General features: G+C 37.3%; 1 pseudogene; it reads right to left on the reverse strand.

Moving 5' to 3' along the window:
• LOC101418793 (selenide, water dikinase 1 pseudogene) overlaps positions 1-20,427 on the reverse strand; it is a 94,519-nt pseudogene that overhangs the window by 5,131 nt on the left and 68,961 nt on the right.

The raw sequence follows: 20,427 nt of genomic DNA on the forward strand, positions 1-20,427 counted from the left end.
TTTTCTACTTTATTCTCTATACATTAATTTGTTGTATCTTGCATTGTGTGTGTGTGTACATGTGCATGAAATTTCATTTCCTTCTCTGTGAAATGTTCAAGGCAATTTTTCATATCACAATGTTCATTAACTATTTTGATCTTTAATTTACATTCATTTTAATCTTTAAGCCATGATGTGCTTCAAATTATTCAAGGACCACTTATTTCTTTATCAAATCTTCATGTTTAATTATCAACTTTACATTTACTCCTTAATTTTCTTTTTATGATTTCAAATATTTTTTAAAACATTTGACATGTTGTCCTTTAGGTTCTGATGACAACATTTGCAGTCTATAGATTTTTAATATATTGGGAAATCTGGTTTTTTAGTATCTCCAAAAAATAGGAATTCATTAACACATATTTTTATCATTATGGTCACTTGGAGATATGTATCCCATTTTTTGTTTTTTTTTTTTAAAGATTTGTTTTTATTTATTTAATTCCCCTCCCCTTCCCTGGTTGTCTGTTTTCTGTGTCTTTTTGCTGCGTCTTGTTTCCTTGTCCGCTTCTGTTGTCTTCAGTGGCAGGGAAAGTGTGGGCAGCGCCATTCCTGGGCAGGCTGCACTTTCTCTCGCACTGGGCGGCTCTCCTTATGGTCGCACTCCTTGCGCATGAGGCTCCCCTATGCGGGGGATACCCCTGCGTGGCAGGGCACTCCTTGTTCGCATCAGCACTGTGCATGGGCCAGCTCCACATGGGTCAAGGAGGCCCAGGGTTTGAACCGTGGACCTCCCACATGGTAGACGGATGCCCTAACCACTGGGCCAAAGTCCGTTTCCCTATCTCATGTTTTTAAATGAAATCCATTCTTGTGAGTTTGAACCAATTATAAGTAGGGCCTTTAGATGAAGTTACTTCAGTTCAAGTGAGGTCCAGTTCAGTAGGGTAGGTTTTACTGGAAACCTTTTTAAACAGAAGGGTTTTCAGACAGAAAAAAGCACATGGGAAGCAAGAAGTTGGGAGTCAACAGAAACTGGAAGAGGAAAGAGAAAGCCAGGAGAGCCACCATATGCATTGAGGTGACAAAGGAACCTAGGACTAAGGATAATTGCAGTAGGCCACAAAATGTCAGACTTTAGGAAGAAAGTATTACCTTGATGATTCTTTGATTTGGAATTCTCCCGGGTTGAAACCATGAGCTAATAAATTAAGTTTATTTAAGCCAAATAAACTTTAACAAACACAAAATGCCTTATAAATCAATTATATAAGGGGACAAAAATATAAAATAATTTAATAAACCAGAGAAGATAAAATCAGAAATCAGCATAATTAGATGTGACTGTAATCATATGAATTTCAATCAAGACAACATTGAGATATTATTTAATAGCTTGTTAAATTACTAAAATATCTTTTAGTTTCATTATTCAGACAAAGTTGACAAATATTTTGATTCTGAATATCATCACAAACTATTTAAAGCATGGTGTAATTCATTTTTTACATATATCTGACAATTTCTTATTACTCCCCACCCTTTGTAGGTAGTGAAATTAAAACAAGGGAATATATTCATGTTAAAAATATAAATATTAAGGAAAACAAATATTTCAATAATTTTAAATAAAATTTTACAGTATGGTAACATGTCAGCACATAAATAGATAAACATTTTATGACCTTTTACAACTATCCATGGATGTGTTTTATGCTAAAATCAGTATTTAGCAGTTGAGCTAGAGTTAAATATCACTGTCATAAAATAAAGTTTTTTGGCAGAGTTAATATTATCTAATATATAATTAAAATTGTTTTTATTATAAAATACTGAAGCAAAGCATTCAAATATTTAATATTGCAGATTAAATTCAAATGAACATACTAATATGGAATGGTTTGAATGGCTTGTCAGTGTTTCCTTTTGGAAATGCCCATCTAAATTCTGACCGAAGGAGCAGAAGAGGAAAATGGTGCTAGAAAACAACTTAGTGATCTCTCTCAGATGACTCTACTTATAGGAATATGTATATCCTTTTGATTTTCATATAGCTTCCTGGACCATGGCCTAACCAGAATTATAACTGTACAGGAAATAAGTCTTTTTAGGGAAAGGACATTGTTTAGAATGTATTGAAGAAAATGGGAAGGATGATTTTGTCTTTTGTTTACTCTTCCTTTTATTACTTTCCAAACATTTTTTCCTTCAAAATAACTTGTCTCAGTTTTTGAGGATGATATTGTCTCTCATACATATTTATGATGTAGAAACAAAAGTATGTAATCTAAATCTTTAAAAATAAAAAAGAATTAAAACAGTAACTTTTATATATTTCATAGAAGTTGAAATGATAGATAAATCTTACTGTAGTAAATATAAACATTTCTTAAAAGGTAGGAAAACTACATGTCTGGTGGAATGTATAAATTTCCTAATAAGAGGAGTCCCTCCTTTGTTTTCTTCAAAGGCAACCTTCAATAAGCTGCTGCAAATGATGTGAATGTTTTATTGGCAGTTTCCATTCACACAATGGAGAAAGCACACTGGACTCTATCAGTGTATACTCAGGAAAGAAATTTTAAAGGAATAAGATGTAGCACTGTAGATTGAGACAGCTTATTTCATACAAGAAAATTTTTTCATGAACTTTCTCAATCATACAGGACATGCTTCTTTTCAGGAACACAAAGAAGCCCAGGAATAAATTAGAATTGGGGGACCAAAGTCTTATTTGAAAGCAAGGCTTTTAAGAATCTTCTGCCATAGAGCCAAAGCTGGATGGGTGAATGGACAAATAACCAGAACCAAGATGGCCTAATAGAAACCAGATGTAAAATATCAATGTTCACATGTCCTATTGCTATTACAGATATATGTGTGTGTGAATACTTGTCTTACTATGTCAAGGTGCAAAAATACACATTTGACTTAAACAGGTATTTTAATAATGGTATTGGAGTCCACAGATCCAAAATCTAGGTGGCATCTAGACCATTCTTTCTCCCCAAAGTCGGCAGCATTTTGGTCTGGCTTGCTGCAGTCTGTGGCATTCATTGAATTGCATCTCTGCCTCTAGGAAGCATGTCCTGAATGACATAGACCCTAAAAAAGGATTTTAAGGAAATCTGTGAAAGATTTTGAGACAAACAGAATGAGTAATATCAAGTGTGGGAAGGAAGTGGAATAGGCTTTTTTTTCTAGTTTATTTATTTTTTTATTATATTTTTAAGATACATAGATTACACAAAATGTTACATTAAAAAATATGACGTTCCCATATACCCACTCCCCATACCCCCCACTCCTCCCACATCAACAACTTCTTTCATTAGTATGGTACATTCATTGCATTTGATGTGTGCATTTTGAAGCATTGCACTCTCTTCCAGTCCATTCAGTGAGTTACCGCAGGATATACAATGCCTTCATTTGTCCCTGCATTATCATTCAGGACAACTCTAAGTCCCAAAAATACCCCCTTATCATACCTCTTCTTCTCTCTCCCTGCCCTCAGCAACTCCTGTGGCCACTGTAGCCACATCAATGATACAAATTCTTCCATTTCTAGAGTCACAATAATTCTATAGTAGAATACCAGTAAGTATACTCTAATCCATATGTATTCCTCTATCCTGAGGACCCTGTGATGACAATGTCCACTCGACCTCTAAATCAAGAAGGGGCTTAGATCCCACATCACTGATGGATGGAATTCTCCTGCTTGCCGCTGTAGACTCTTGGTTCCCTGGGTGTTGTGACTGACAATCCTCATCTCCCTGTTAGCTGACCTGGGTAAGTCCTATGAACCCATGTGTAGGTGTTGTAACTCTGCTGAGGCTCAGAGCCCAGCAGGCACATAGGCAGTCCAGAGATTCAAGTCTCCTGAGTATACACCAAACCTAGCACCAACCACAGGTTCAGTAAACATGACAGAAGAGACATGTGTAGAAAGGTCACATCTGAGCCCAACTCCATCACACTCAGGAGCACAAATTCCAAAGTAGGGCCCACTGGCAAGACACTGAACTCCAGAGCCATCTGTCATGACTATAGAACCTGTGTGTCTCCGCAGCCCTCAGGAGTACCACTACCTGGGGTTGTATCTACTTTGGCTGTCTCTGAGATCCTGCTGAAATGTGCATAAGTGTGACCCCTTTGATGACCTCCCATCTCATTTTGAAGCCTCTTACCCTAGATTTTGACAGTCCTTGCATGGAAGGAATCTTTTGGTAGCAGAAAAGATGTACAAGTAAGAGATTATAATGTAGGCAAAGAAGCAGAAATCAAGTACTGCATTAATAAGAATGTGCACTATTTCTGTAGTTATGTGCTATGAAGAAGAAATAGTTTGCAACTGGGGAATTACACATGAAAAAGTGGAATCTACAGTAAGATAAAGGAAAGGTGCCCACTGTGCTCACTGCTGACCAAGACAGACTTCCACCTGTACTCACATGTCACTGTACATGATGATTTCATAGCACAGGTGATGGCAAATGGCAGCACATCATTCAATGTACTGGTCTGTGAGGAGGAACAGCTCTGAATCTGCTGAGAAAAGCACCAGAAAATCCTGAGGGACACAGCCAAGGAATGCGATGTGTTACATTTTGTTGAGAAGTTCACAACAGTTTTGGGCACAACAGCAGAAAAGAGGCAAAGGTCAAATAAATACAAGCATGTGTGGTGCCAAAAGCACAAGGATATTGTGATGACAATGAGGTCTTTCCCCATCTAGTCTGTTTTTGAAGCTTGCAGTGACTGTATCTTCCATGGGCCAGAAAAATCCAAGAGAAGCAATTCTGCCACCAATAAATCCTTCATTTTTTATGACATTCTGCATCCAAAAATAAAATATAATTGCTATTAAAAGAATTAAGAACACTAGATTTTCCTATTTAAAACTTCATATTATTTAATATATTGTGACTGTGCATGTGAATGTTTATGCATGTGTGTAGGACTAGTAAGAGATTTATAGGAAATTCTTTCCATCCACAAAAATCTAGTTTGTTAGTCATGTGGTCCAGAAGTATACTGTTTCAGCAATCTTCCTTATTATAGGTGTCTAAGTTTTATTTTGCTATTCAGGCACATCAATAAATTATTTCAATATTACTCATTGTCACCAAAATTGAGTGTATTAGAGAGAACGATCTTAATTTACATGTGATAGGAAATGAAGGAAAATATATAGAAGTGCCTATCATACCAGGGCCTATTTCCATTTTGTTTTGCCATTTAGTTCATCAATTGATCATTTTAATACATCTTATTTTTATTTGTTTTATGATGTAATAGCCAACACTCTTATTCTTAATTTTCTTTAAATTTCCTTTATTCCTGCACTAAATCATTTTTCTATCTTGTGAGAACTTTCATTATTTTTATTAGATTAAACTTCATATTCTTAGTGATTCTGTTTTTGCAGTTTACATTTCTCTCTTCACTCCTTTTACAATTTCTTTTGCTTTCACTTCTTTAATTTTCACATTTATATGGTAATTTCATAATTACTTTTTATTAAGTTACCTTCATTTTCTTTTATTATTTTTTAAAAATCTCTTATGCCTATATATGCATAATATATATTCAGTTCTATATTCTGTATTATTATATTTATTAGAAAAGTTTTTGGTTTCTAGAAAAATCCTGTATAAAATACAATTACCATATATCACCTATTATTAACAACTTGCATTAATCTGGTACATTTGTTGCAATTCATGAAATAACATTTTTGTAATTGTATTATTAACCTGCAGTCCATTTTTTAACAGAGGGTTCACTGTTGGTGTTCCATGGATTTTAAAAAAAAAAAAGTAATCTGGGAACATATATACCACCTAAAATTCCCTCTTTTCACTATAACCAAATATATAATTAGCTCCATTAATTATGTTCACAAATCTATTCTACCATCATCAAAAAATATTACCAAAAATATATAAATACAGCCAGCTTTTAATTTAACATTGCACTGCTACATAACCTAAAGAGATGGTGTATTAGTCAGCCAAAGAGGTACTGATACAAAATACCAGAAATTGGTTGGTTTTTATAAAGGGTATTTATTTGCAGTAGGAGCCAACAGATACCAGGCCATAAAGCATAAGTTACTTCTCTCACCCAGGTTTATTTTCATTTGTTGGAGGAAGATGGCTGTGATGGCTGTAAGGGTTCAGGCTTCCTGGATTCTTCCCTTTCAGGCTCTTGCTTTTCTCTGGGTTCAAGGTTCCTCTCTTCCTGGGGCTTGCTCCTCTTTCCTCAGTGAGCTTACTTCCTGGGGCTCCAGATTAAGTTTTCAACATCAAACTCCAATATCAAAACTCCAACCTCAGAAACCCGCAGCTCTTTTCCTTGCCATGTCTTTTATCTGTGAGGCCCCACCCATCAAGGGGTGGGGGCTCAATGCCCTAATCATAACTCAATCATGCCCAGGTACAGATCAGATTACAAACATAATCCAATATCAATTTTTGGAATTCATAACCATATCAAACTGCTACAGATGTGAAGAGATTTATTTTTGTCTGAGGATCTGTTTTTATTTTCTTTGACAATTTTTAATTCTACTCCCCTGTTTCTAACTGCATGGTGAACATTTTATTTATTTAGACTTCTTCCAAAATTTAATTTTCTAAATATAACCTTAAATTTAGTGAAATTTTTCACATATTCCATATATAGAGATATATAATTGCCAACTCTTTTGAATGGAAAATATGAAAAAAGGGTTGAAAATGCATGTAATTATTTACACTCATATTCTAGCAATATAACATTCTAATACTATAGTTACAACATTATTTGTCCATTCCTGTGACTTGTCTTTCTCTCTCCCCAGTTGACCATTATTTTTATTCTTCTAAGAATTTGATTATTTCAACTGATTGGAAAATTAAGAAGATAATTCAATTGTTTAAAAATTACAGTGAGCATTGGGAACTGGCAGTGGCTCAATCAGTTGGGCTCCTGTCTACTATATGGGAGGCCCTGGGTCCCTGTCCTACGACCTCCTTGTGAAGGCAGGCTCACCCACAAGTGCCACAGAGAGTCAACTCAGCAAGGTGATGCAACAAAAAGGGAGACAAGCAAAAATACAGAAGAGCATGCAGCAAATGGACACAGAGAGCAGACAACAAGCAAGCTGCCAGGTAGGGAGGGGAAATAAATAAAAATAATAATTACAGACATAGTAGAATACACAGTGAGTGGACACAGAGTGCAGGCAGCAAGCAAAAAGCAACAAAGGGGGGAATTACAGTGAGCAAATACAGTCTAAAACACTTCAATCAGCAGTCCCCTGCCCTTTTAAAAGTAAAGAGTAACCAGTAGTATTTTATACAAATCTTTTAATTTGTTGAAAAATTTTGTTTAAACATTCCTTCAATTGACTCAAGTCATCTCTGTAAGATGTGTTTTTCTTTGACAGATTGGCTTCAGAATTCTTAACTTTTCTCACAATATCATTCAGTGTTTTCTATATCTCTTGATTTTATTATTTGAATAGCATACATTGCCAAAAATAAATAAACAGCAACTATTATGCCATGGTACTTGGTGGGAGTCAATATATAATCAGATCTGTATTATAATAAAACAACTCAAAACCAGTCATCCCTAAAGTATGTCTATTCAAGAGTTATCATATCTGGAATGTGTTGAAGAAATTTATTGTTAACTTTTAAATTTTTATAATGAAAGGTCATACTTTCTACTCTGTGAAAGCCCTAAGGAATAAAACATCTTTTTTTTTTTAAGTTTCTAATGTATTTTAACTGTTTTTATTAGAGAAGTGTGGGTTTACAGAACATCATGCATAAAAATACAAGATTTTCCTACACCACCAAACCAATAACAACTTGTGTTGAAATATGTTATAATTGCTGATAGCACTTTTTTTGTAATTGTACTTTTTAAACTATAGTTACTTCTGTTAGAGTTGATGGAAGATTCTTAAAATCATACATTAATTGTTTTCCTTAGTTTATATTAGCTATATTTTCCCCATACAACACATTATTATTATTAACACCTTGTATTAGTGTTATTTATTTGTTATAATTCATGAAAAAATTCTTATACTTGCATTATTAACAGGAGTCCATCATCTAGAGTAAGGTTCATTCTTTTATACAGTTTTTGTTTTTTTGCTGATTTGTACTTTTATTCTTTTTTTTTACAGATAAACACATCACACAAAATGCTACATTAAATAACATAAGAGGTTCCCATATACCCCATTCCCCACCACATCCTTGCTCCTCCCATATCAACAACCTTTTCATCAATGAGGCACATTCACTGCATTTGGTGAATACATGTCTGTTTCACTGCCACACTGCATGGACCATAGTTGACATTGTAGCTCACACTCTTTCCCAGTCCATCCAGTGGGTTATGGCAGGATATAAAATGTCCTGCATCTGTTCCAGCAATATCATTTAGGACAACTCCAAGTCCAGAAAATGCCCTATATCACACCTCTTTCTCCCTCTCCCTGCCCTCAGCAACTCCCATGGCCACTGTCTCCATGTCAATGATACAATTTCTTCCATTACTAGAGTCACAACAGTTCTATAGTAGAATATCAGCAAGTCCACGTATTCTTCCATATTATATTCTTCCATCACATGGACCCTGAGATGGTGATGTCCACTCCACCTCTAAATCAAAAGGGGGCTTAGATTCCACATGAATTATGGATGTAATTCTCCTGCTTGCAGCTGTAGACACTCTCAGTTCCATGGAGTGGTCGACCTTCTCAACAATCTGTCAGCTGAGCTGTGTTTGTCCAATGAACTCAAGAATAGGTGGTGCAACTCTGATGAGGTTCAGGTCCCAGCTGGCCCATGGACAGTCCAGAGATTCAAGTCTCCTGAGTATACACAAACCCTAGCATACACAAACCCAGCACCAATCACAGGTTCAGTGAAAGTGACAGAAGAGGCATGTCTAGAGAGGTCATATCTGAGTCCAACTCCATTTCCCCCTTTTATTCAAGGTCTTTTTCTAGTGGCATCACCAGCTAGTGAAGATAATAATCCCTAAGCACCAGGGAGGCTCATCCCCAGTAGTCATGTCCCAAGCTAGGGGAAAGGTAATGCATTTATATGCTGAGTTTGGCTTAGTCAGTGGCCACACTTAAGCAACATGGTGGTTCTCAGGAGGTAACTCTTAGGCACCCTGCAAATCTAGGCCTAGTTGAAACTTCAAGCACACAGGCTCATAAGCATAGCTATTAGTATCAAGGGCCCATCATTTTACCATCCTTCCTCCCTGGTCTTTGCTCTTGTTCTTGGAGGATTGTTACTATTCCACTGGGGAATGCTCACCAGGATGGGACACAGCACTACCTCAGTTGTCATGTGTAACCCTATCCACTGTGACAATACCCAATGAACATCTGATCATATCTATATACTCTATATGCATGCCCTGGAGAACTCCCTCCCACCCATGCATCCCCAATCAATGACACCCCACACCAGTGCTCCTCCCCTGCCATAGTTTAAACCCTTTGTTATCCAAAACTTCTTCACAAATGAAGCCTGATATATTTCCAAATTCAATTAGTAGAGAAATGGAATAATATTGACAGGTTTAAAGATAAAGAATACATAATAATTTAGAAAAACTGAAATAAGGTAAAAAAAATAAATTGGGGTATGAAAAAATGAATAATATCATAAAACTTTGTTATTGACATTTTGCCTTTCATCACAGTAATATGTGTTGTCCTGCATGTACTTTATCAAGGCAATTTCTTCCATTCTTTCCTCAGTGTCTACATCCTTTCCCAAAATTTTTAAATTTTGTCTTCTAAAATGTTTAAATCATGGTAAAATCACAGATATAATACAGGGGACCCCATATACCCATCAAACCATTTTCCCCCTCCCCCAGCAATGATCTTTTTACATGTAGATGTTATATTTGCTATAGCTGATGTACAGATATTGAAACATAGCTGCTAACCATGGTTCCATTATAGCTTACATTATAATTTATATTATATTTTATCATTTCATTTTATTCTAGTAATATATATGACCTGAAATTTCCCTTTTTAATCACATTCAACTATTTAACTCAGTGATGATAATTACATGCAAAATAATCTGCTGTGATCACCACCATCTATTTTTAAATCTTTACAATCAACTTAAATAGAAATTCTGTATAAATTACACATCAACTCCCCATTCTCTAACACCAATCTATCATCTGGTATACTACATTCTAGATTCTAACTCTATGATTCTGATTATTATGAGTAGTTCATATCCCTGAGATCATAAAATATCTGTCCCTTTGTGTCCAGACTTTTTGCTCACATAATGTATACAAGATTCATTCATATTGTCACAGGCATCTGGATTTCATTAGCTTTTATGATTGAATGATATTCTAATATTCCATGCACGTCCTTTATCAGGAAATAAGCACTTTTCTTGTTCAGTTGTATTCTGACAATTATAGGAATTAGAAAGTAGAGTTGTTTTAGTTTGCAAAAGGCTGCTAATGCAAAGTACCAGAAATCCGTTTGCTTTTTAATTTTTTTAATGTTTAAAATATATATGTTTTTTAATTTTTTAAAAGATACATAGATTACATAAATGTTGCACAGAAAATATAGGGATTATCATAATCCCCACTCCCCATACCTCCTACACCTTCCCACATAAACAACATCCTTCATTAGTGTGGCACATTCATTGCAATTGATAAAGGGGATTTATTTGTGGTAAATCTTCCTGTTCCAAGGCCATGGAAATTCCAAACCAAGGCACAAGCATAGATGCTTTCTCACTGCTATCACCTGCTGTTGATCCTGGTGTGGTCTGATCTCTTCCCAGGTTTCAGTGTTCCCTTCAAGGCTGACTTTTTTCCCTTGAGCTGCTCCATGAATACAGTCTCTTGGAGCTTCATGCCTAAATGATCCTGTAGTTTTCTCTCTCTGGCAATAGGGCTTTTGATGGGTAGGCTAATGTGTCAACTCAACCAGGAAATTGTGCAACATTGTTCAAGCAAGCCCTGAGATAACTGTAATAGAAGGGCACTCATGGGCTTTAGTCATCAGTGAGTTTATTCCATAAATGGTTGGTTATATCTAAAATCAACCAAGGAGATTGCCATTGGGAATAAGTGAAGTTTTATCCAATCAATTGAATGCCTTAAAAGCAGAAGAGATTTCAACGTTCAGTGAGGAATTTCGAGCTTGAATTCAGACAGCCAAAATCTTCTGGGAACTCATCAGTTTCCTTCATTAGGCCCCTTAGTTTGCGGCCTCCCTGAAGAATTTGGACTTGTGCATCCCCACAGTCATGTGAGAGAATTTCATAAAATCTTATACTATTTACAGATATCTCCTGTTGATTCTGTTTCCTTAGAGAACACTGACTAATACAGCTTGGTATCAGGAAGAGATCTTGAGAAACAAAATCTTAAATATGGGATTTCTGAAGTGGTTCTGGGAGTTATGTAATTGGGTCTTTACTCTAATTGGACTCAAGGGTACTAATGACTTCCTTTACAATAATCAAGAGGTCATTAACAGTTGATGGTGTGAGTTAATACTGGAGATACACAAAATATCATCGCTGGATTCCCCTACTTTCATGCTTATAAGAGGCAAGGATCTGGGTGAGAGTGTTTTCAATATTTTATCAGAGATTTGAGAACTCAAAAATTAAAATGATGTTGGCTGGCTCCTCCTAAATACTCTGTATACAGTTATAAGAGACAGGGATGAGTTTTTCTAAATTATATATTCTATTTCCAATCTTTAAAACTCTCAATACTAGTTCATTTTCCTACTAATTGAATTTGGCAATATATTAGACTTCATTTTAGAAGAAATTTTGGATCACAGAGGGGTTCAACTATGGCAGGGGAGGAGCACTGATGTGGGGTATCATTGATGGGGGATGCTTGGGTGGGAGGAAGTTCTCCAGGATATTCATGTATAGTATATAGATATGTTGGTATGTTCATTGGGTATTGACATTGTGAGCAAAGTTACACATGACAACTGAGGGAGTGCTGAGTTCCCATTCTGGGAAAATCTGTCACACTCCCCAATGGAGCAGCAACAATCTCCCAAGTACAAAGGCAAAGGCCAGTGAAGAAGGATGGTCCAATGATGGGCCCTTGCTACTGATGACTATGCTTATGAACCTGTGTACCTGAAATATGAACTAGGCCTAGGGCTACAGGTCCCTAAAAGTTACCTACTGAGAGCCTCCATGTTGCTTAAAAGTGGCCACTCTCTAAGCCAAACTCAGCATGTGGGACAGGACTCCCAGAGATGAGTTTCCCTGGCACCAAGGGATTACTACCAATCGCTAACTGGTGATGCAACTAGAAAGAGACCTCAAACAAAAGGGTCTGCTCAAACCAGCAGAATATATCAGCCTACATGTAGGCTCATGTGTTAAAACTGCTTTTTGACCTTGAATAAAAGGGGAAATGGCAAAGACAAATGAGTTTATATGGGTAAGAGTCTTCAAAAAAGTCAGGAGGTCATCAGAGGTGTTGCCCTTATGCACACCTCAGCAGGAACCCAGAGACAACCAAAGTAGATATAACCCAAGGTACTGGTTCTCCTGAGGGCTACAGTGACCCACAGGCTCTATGCTTATGGCAGATGGCTCTGGAGTCCAGTGCCATGCCAATGGGCCCTACTTTGGAGTTTGTGTTCCTGATTGTGATGGAGTTAAACTCAGATGTGACCTTTCTACACATGCCTCTTCTGTCACTTTTACTGAAACTGTGGTTGGTGCTAGGTCAAGTATATACTCAGGAGACTTGAATCTCTGGGCTGTTCATATGCCAGCTGGGCCCTGAGCCTCAGCAGAGTTGCAACTCCTACTCTACGACTTACCCAGGTCAGCTAATAGGGTGGAGAAGATGGTCAACCACCACACCAGGGAACCAAGAGTGCCTACAACTATAAGCAGATGAATTGCATCCATCATCCATGTGGGATCTAAGCCCCCTCTCAATATAGAGTTGAAGTGGACATCAGGGTGCATATGATGGAGTAATAAAATATGGATTAGAATGGACTTACTGATATTGTACTATAGAAATATTGTGACTAGTAGTGGAAGAAATTGTAGCATTGATGTGGAGAAAGTGGCCATGGTAGTTGCTGAGGTCAGGGAGAGGGAAGAAAAGATGTGATGTGGGGCATTTTTGGGACTTGAAGCTGTCCTAAATGCTATTGCAAGGATATATGCTGGACATTATATGCCCTGCCATAACCCACAGAATGTACTGGGGGAGAATGTAAACTGAAATGTAAACTGGTATCCATGTGGTGCAGCAGTGCTCCAAAATGTATTCACCAAATGCAATGAATGTGACACAGGGATGAAAGAGGTTGTTGATGTGGAAGAAGTGGGGTGTGTGGGTGTGTGGGGTATATTGGAACCTCTTATATTTTTTAATGTAACATTTTTGGAGGTGGGGTGATGGGGAGTGAGATATATGGGAACGTGTAATTTTTTTAATCTGACTGTGTCATCTATTAACTTTAAAAAAGATAATTAAGAAATAAAATAAAATTTTAAAAAATAATAAAAAGTAATTGATTATACACTTTGGATAGATCATGTGGTATGTGAATATATCGCAGTAAAACTGCTTAATAAACAAATAAATAATTGTGCAAAAATAGTCACAAATAGCAGCTATGTACAGCAGGGGAGACAGAGATGTTAGGGGAAGAATTTCCTTTTTTGTTTTTGTCTGTTTTTTGTTATTATTATTGAAATTTTAAAAATCCTTTAATAATGATTTAAGTGATGAATGCTCAACTATGTCAACTATGTGATTATAACAAATACCATTGATTTTACTTTTTATGTACATTGTATGCTTTATTAATATGTATCAATAAAATTGATTTGTTTAGAAAAATATGGAGTGGGTTTTGAGAAAAATACACCAAATGTGACATATGGATTATAATTATTAATATTTTAATGATGCTCTTGCATAGTTTGTAACCAATGTATCACAACAATGCTGGATGTTGGTGGAGGGGTGATGTATCAGATTGCTGTATGATGTTATGCATATTTATTTTGTAATTTCACAACTTTTACTGTACATATATTATGTATGTTCTTGTATAAATGATATATTTCAATAAAATATTTATAAAATCTTAAAAAAAGAGGAATTACTGTACTGGTTATGGTGACTGATCCTATGAAGGGGAAATAGAACTGCATCTACATAATGGGGGTAAAGAAAAGTATGCCTGGAATACAGAGGATCTTCTAGGGCATCTCTTAATACTGCCATTACCTCTGATTAAAGTCAAGGAAAAATTTCAACAATCCAATCCAAATAGGACTAACAATGACCCAAAATCTTCAGGAATAAAAGTTTGGTTCACCCCAACATGCCAAGGATCCATGGCCAGCTGAGCTCCTTGCTGAGAGTAACAAGGGCATGGAGTGGGTAGTGCAAGAAGGTAGTGATAAATATGAACTTCAACTATGTGACCTGTTACAGAAATATGGACTGTAATGGTCATGAATATTTTCCCTTGTATTGTTGTGAGTGTGATTGTATATGTATATAAAATGAATATCTTTGTTTCCTTCCATTTTCCCCTTATCATATGACATAAGTTTTATTAGTTTCATGTCACCATATTTAAGGATGTCAAGTTTAAGAGTGAATGTTACTCAAGGACTTGCACCCTATCCTGTAGGAAATTCATGTATTTCTGGTTGTACACAGGACAGTTGGATATTGTTAAGTAGAAATATATATATATATATATATATATATATATATGAATGACCATTATTGTTTTTATATAGAGTCTAATTATGTTTTAAGTTGTGTATGGTTTCCATGTTGACAAGGGTTATACTGTGGTGGTTAGGCTAATGTGTCATCTCAGCTGGGTAACAGTACAGTTGTTTTGTCAAGCAAGGACTGGGATAATTGTAATATAAGGGCATTTATAGACTTTAGTCATCAGTGAGTTTACTGCACAGATGGCTGATTATATCTACAATCAACCAAGGAGAATGCCATCAGCAATGAGTGATGTTTTATCCAATCAGTTGAATGCCTTAAAAGGGGAAGTTATTTCAGCATTCAAAGAGAATTTTCCAGCTTGAGTTTGTACAGCCAGTGTGTCCTGGAACTCTTCATTGGAGTCCCTGGTTTGCAGTCTGCCTGTGGTGTTTGGACTTGTGCATCCCCATGGTCATGTGAGAGAATTCTATAAAATTTCATACTATTTACAGATACCTACTATTGATTCCATTTCCCTAGAGAATCCTGACTAATCCAGGGCTTGTTTCTTTCTGGGCCTCCATTGTCAACTTTGGATGTTCTGCTCTCTCCCCAAGTGCAGCTGAAAGCTGTCAGGCAAATGTCTCATCTCTTCCTCAGCCTTCCGTTGTTTGAGCCTTTCCTTTCTGTCATATGGCAGGATCAAAAGTGGCAGAGCTCTCTCTTCCTATGTTTTTCTGAGTGAGTCTTTCTTTGTGTTCTTTTCATATACATCTCACAAAAATTTTGTTGGTTTCACATTTAGTACTCAGAGATATAAGCCATCAGATAAAAGAACTTTTCACATGTTCTGTTTTGGAAAACTGCATTTCCAATCCTGACTTGCACTGGAAGGACTGATTTGTTCCATGTTTAGGCAAAACCTCACTTGGAGAACTACAATCTGGGGACTGACTGCAGAAACTCAGAATTTTCAGTACGTCAATTTTGAATTCTTTGTGCTGAGGAGGGAAGTTCTCAGCTGATCTCTTTCCTCCCACATTTTACTAAAAGCTGCAAGGAGAAATCAGCCTTCACTTTTCACATTTAGTTTGGAAATCTCTTCAGCTAAATACACTAGTTTGCCACTTTCAAAATCTGCCTTCTTTCCAACATCAGAACTCAATTTAACAAGTTCTCTAACAATTTAAAATAAGGCACCCCTTTCTCCAGTTTCCAATGACACATTTATCATTTTTGTCTAAGTCCTTATAAGAAGTAACTTTACTGTCTATATTTTTTTTTTATTAATTTTTTTTATTTTTTATTGACTTTGTAATAATATTACATTAAAAATATATATGTGAGGTCCCATTCAACCCCACCCCCCCACCCCCCCTCTCCCCCCCCCCCCAACAACACTCGTTCCCATCATCATGACACATCCATTGGATTTGGTAAGTACATCTTTGGGCACCTCTGCACCTCATATACATTGGTTCACATCATGGCCCATACTCTCCTCTATTCCATCATGTAGGCCCTGTGAGGATTTACAATGTCCGGTGATTACCTCTGAAGCACCATCCAGGGCAGCTCCATGTCCCAAAGACGCCTCCACCTCTCATCTCTTCCTGCCTTTCCCCATACCCTTTGTCCATTATGTCCACTTTTCCCAATCCAATGCCACCTCTTCTATGTGGACACTGGATTGGTTGTGTCCATTGCACCTTTATGTCAAGAGGAGGCTCAGATTCCACCTGGATGCTGGATGCAATCCTCCCATTTTCAGTTGTAATCACTCTAGGCTCCATGGTGTGGTGGTTGTCCTTCTTCACCTCCATCTTAGCTGAGTGTGGTAAGTCCAATAAATCAGATTGTAGGTGCTGGAGTCTGTTGAGGCTCAGGATCTGGCTATCACATTGTCAGTCCAGAGATTCAAATCCCCTAAATATATCTTAAACCCCAACATTAACTGCACCTCCAGCACATTAGCATGAAAGTCTTATGAAGGGAGATCCCATCTGAGTCCAGATTCATCACACATAAACACCATTTCCAAAGAGGGGCCATCTGCCCTGGTAGTTAACCCCATCGGCCATGACCATAACTCCCATGGGTCTCTTTAGCCCTCAGAGGAACCAATATCTGGGGGTTGTATCTGCTTTATCTGTCTCTCTGACTCTGCTCAGTTGTGCATGAGGGCAAACCTTCTGCCAGCCTCCAGACTCTTTTTTAGAAACTCGTAGCCATATAAACTCATTTCTCCTTTCCATTTCCCCCTTACTTTAGGTCAAACAGCATTTTAAAGTCATGGTATTTTATGTAGACATGGATATTCTGCTGATCCGCATTAAACCTTCCGTATAAGGTCATTTTCCAGTTGCATCATCAGTTGGTAGTTGATAGTGGTCCCTCGTTGCCAGGGAGGCTCATCCCCGGGTGTCATGTCCCACGCTGGGGGGAAGGCATTGCATTTACATGCTGAGTTTGGCTTCGAGACTGGCCACATTTGAGTAACATGAAGGCTGACAGAAGGAAATTCCCAGGCACAAAGTTGCTCTAGGCCTTGTTATTATTTTGGGTTTATCAGCTCACAAGCATAGTCATTAGTATCAGGGGCTCACTGTTGAACCCTCACTCCCTCCCGGTCCCCACCACTGTACCTGGGAGACTGTCGCTGCTCCCCTATGGACCACGACAGAGCACCACTGGCCAGGAACCCAGTACCCCCCCTACTGTGGTTTTTAATTGTTGCCACTATGAGTATATCCAAACATTACCATGCACCCTGGACATATGTTCTGTACAGCTCCCTGTCAGTCATATATCATCTGTCATTGGTATCCCATACCAGTATCCCTCCATTGCCATTGTTGAAACACTCTGTGATCCAGAACTCCCCGAAATTTGAAGCCCAATATAATGTCATGGTCCCTTACTAGGGAATGGCATATAGCGATGAGTTTAAAGGATAGATAAAGAACTTGGATAAAGTTAGATAAAGAACTTAGATAAAGAATGTTGACTTGAAAAAATTCCACATCCTATTTTCCCCCCCCCCCCCTAATTATTCAGCTTTTCTTCACAGGAGTCCTAGACCACAGCAATGTATATATATAATATACAGCACTCCCACACATCCACCAGAAAACCTTTTCCCTTCCACAGTGATACTCTTACGCCCTATTCATATCATATTTACTTAAAGTGATGTACAGAGTCTGAGACATTAGCTTTCTAACAAGGTGACATCTGTGTTTACATTATGGTGCATACTTTAGGATACACAGTTCTTTACATTTTTAGTTATCCTATGTTTTACATTATGGTTTACATTATCAGTCTGTCATCTCCTATATGTTATGGTGTAATATTACATGTTTTATATCCATCCTTGTGTACTCTCAAGAAACTCCTCTCTTACCCCCCATTTACTTTGGTTCCACACATTTAACGTCCATTTTCCCTTCCACCTTGGTGCCCTCAGTGATAGCCAACCTCCGTTTCCTGAGGAGCCACTTCCAGAGATAGATGGAATAGTGTTCAGGGCCTAACTTGCTCAACTGCCCCAATGCCCTGGGAGCCACCCTTTCTCTCGAGGGATACAGTTCCCTCTATTGGATGGCATTAGTCCTCCCCAGGATGTGGGTCCACCCCCACTCTCACTACTTGGGTTTCTACCCCATGGTGTCACCCACTCTGGCAGAATGAGCATTTAGACATTCCCCAGGAGCCCGTCCTGCATCAGACCCTCCCCTCCGAGCATTCTAAACAGGTAACCCTCTTTATTATATTTTGATATGATTTTCTCAGCATTTTACTCTCCACCAACACCTGACCCTCTCCTGGTTCGTATGCTACCCCTCCCTCCCCCCACTTTTGGGCAACGTTACCCACCCGTCCCTCCCCAGCCACCCTCAAACCCGCAAAGCCCCAAGCAAAGGCAACCCCTTGCCCCCCTTTTATCTCTTCTTTGTGTTCATACTTACCACCATCTCGTCTTAAATTCCACCCCTGCAGACATCGGCTCATATCCTTCCTCCACCCTCCGATTTCCTGCAAGCCTATCGTTCAGTCTCTTGCTATCTAGGGCAGCTTGCCATATTTTCACCAACAATGTCTTCAAGGCAATCCAGGCCTTTTCAAACACCAAAAAATTATACCTGCCTGTACCCTTTACCCAATTCCAAAGATGCTTCCACAATTTCAGTATTTACAATAGCAGCATCCCTCTCTCCTGGTTTGAAAAACTGTTTTAGTTTTCTAGGAAGTTGAAAGCAGATACAATGAAATGGGTTGGCTTAAAAGTGGGAATTTATTAGCTTACAATTTTGAGACTAAGAAAAATGTCCAAATGAGGGTGCTGCAGGCAATGCTTTTTTTCCCCTGCAGACAGGCTGTCAGCAATCCTTAATACCTCTGCCACATCCAACACACATGACACCTTTTACTGGTCTGTTTCTTTTCTTCTGGATCCCATTGATTTCAGCTTCTTGGTACTGAGCTTTCTTTTACTTTGTATTCATTCCATTTATAAAGGACTTCAGTAATAGGATTAAGACCCCTCCAGGATTAAGTGGGTTACACCTTAACAGAAATAGACTCATCAAAAGGTCCAATTTATCAATCAGTTCACAACCACAGGAATGGATTAACTTTAAGAGAATGTTTTTCTGAGTTACATACAACTTCAAACCATCATGGGGGTAAATTACTTACAATTTTTTTCTTCACTGCATAACAATTAAATATTAGTCAGATGATGCTTATCTGGCATCAGAAGGACAAAACTGGGCTTTTGCCAGGGAATTCCTTGGTAGCACATAATGCTATGCTGTTCTGATATTCTGGGGTTTAGGTTTTGTTTGAAAAAGTTTCCCTGGTACATGTATTTTTAGTTTGTTATGAGAGACTCATGACTGAACAACATCATTAAACATCATGTAAGGCTTAAATGAAGAAATCTGTTTAAAACCATTCCGTGAAAACCGCAAGTATTTTCAATGATGATAAATTGACCAATGATCATCAGCATTTATTGATGACCCACTACCAGCACAAGCACTACTGACATACTTGTAATGTCTATTTTAAAAGGCTGACAGAGCATTGCATTATTACCTGTTTTTTTGAAAGAAAAATACAGGCTAAGTGGTCAGGTACAATCCTACAAATTCAAATATTGTACTGTCTTTAAGTTCTCTGTTTAATATATTGCTTAAAGTGGAGGATTAAGAATAAAACAGAAAATGGTTTAGAATAATGCCAACTTCTCAGGTGTGCCAATATGCCTTCTGTGATATAGGTGGAATATGTCATAATAAAACAAAATATTTTCATCTTTTATTCAAAAGGATGGAATTTGTTGTTTATACTAATTCATTCCAAAAAGAAGGGACTTGGTTAATAATTTTTTCAACATTAAAGAATATATTTCCTGCTTTTCTTTAAGATTAAAGGAAAAACAAACTCTAATTTTGATCTGAAAATACATATACAAATCTATTTGTATAAAATGAGTAAGATATAAAGAATGTGCATTGAATGTGATGAATTCATAACATCAACTTGAAGTACTCAAATAATGAGGAAATAATTTGAAAGATTTAATTGCATAATTATTAAAAAGTTTTGTTAAACAATTAAAAAACATAATCAAAGGGGTAACTTGAGATAGAAATGTTTACA

This window comes from Dasypus novemcinctus, chromosome 15, assembly GCF_030445035.2.
Source record: "Dasypus novemcinctus isolate mDasNov1 chromosome 15, mDasNov1.1.hap2, whole genome shotgun sequence".
In the NCBI taxonomy this organism is placed as follows: Eukaryota; Metazoa; Chordata; class Mammalia; order Cingulata; family Dasypodidae; genus Dasypus; species Dasypus novemcinctus.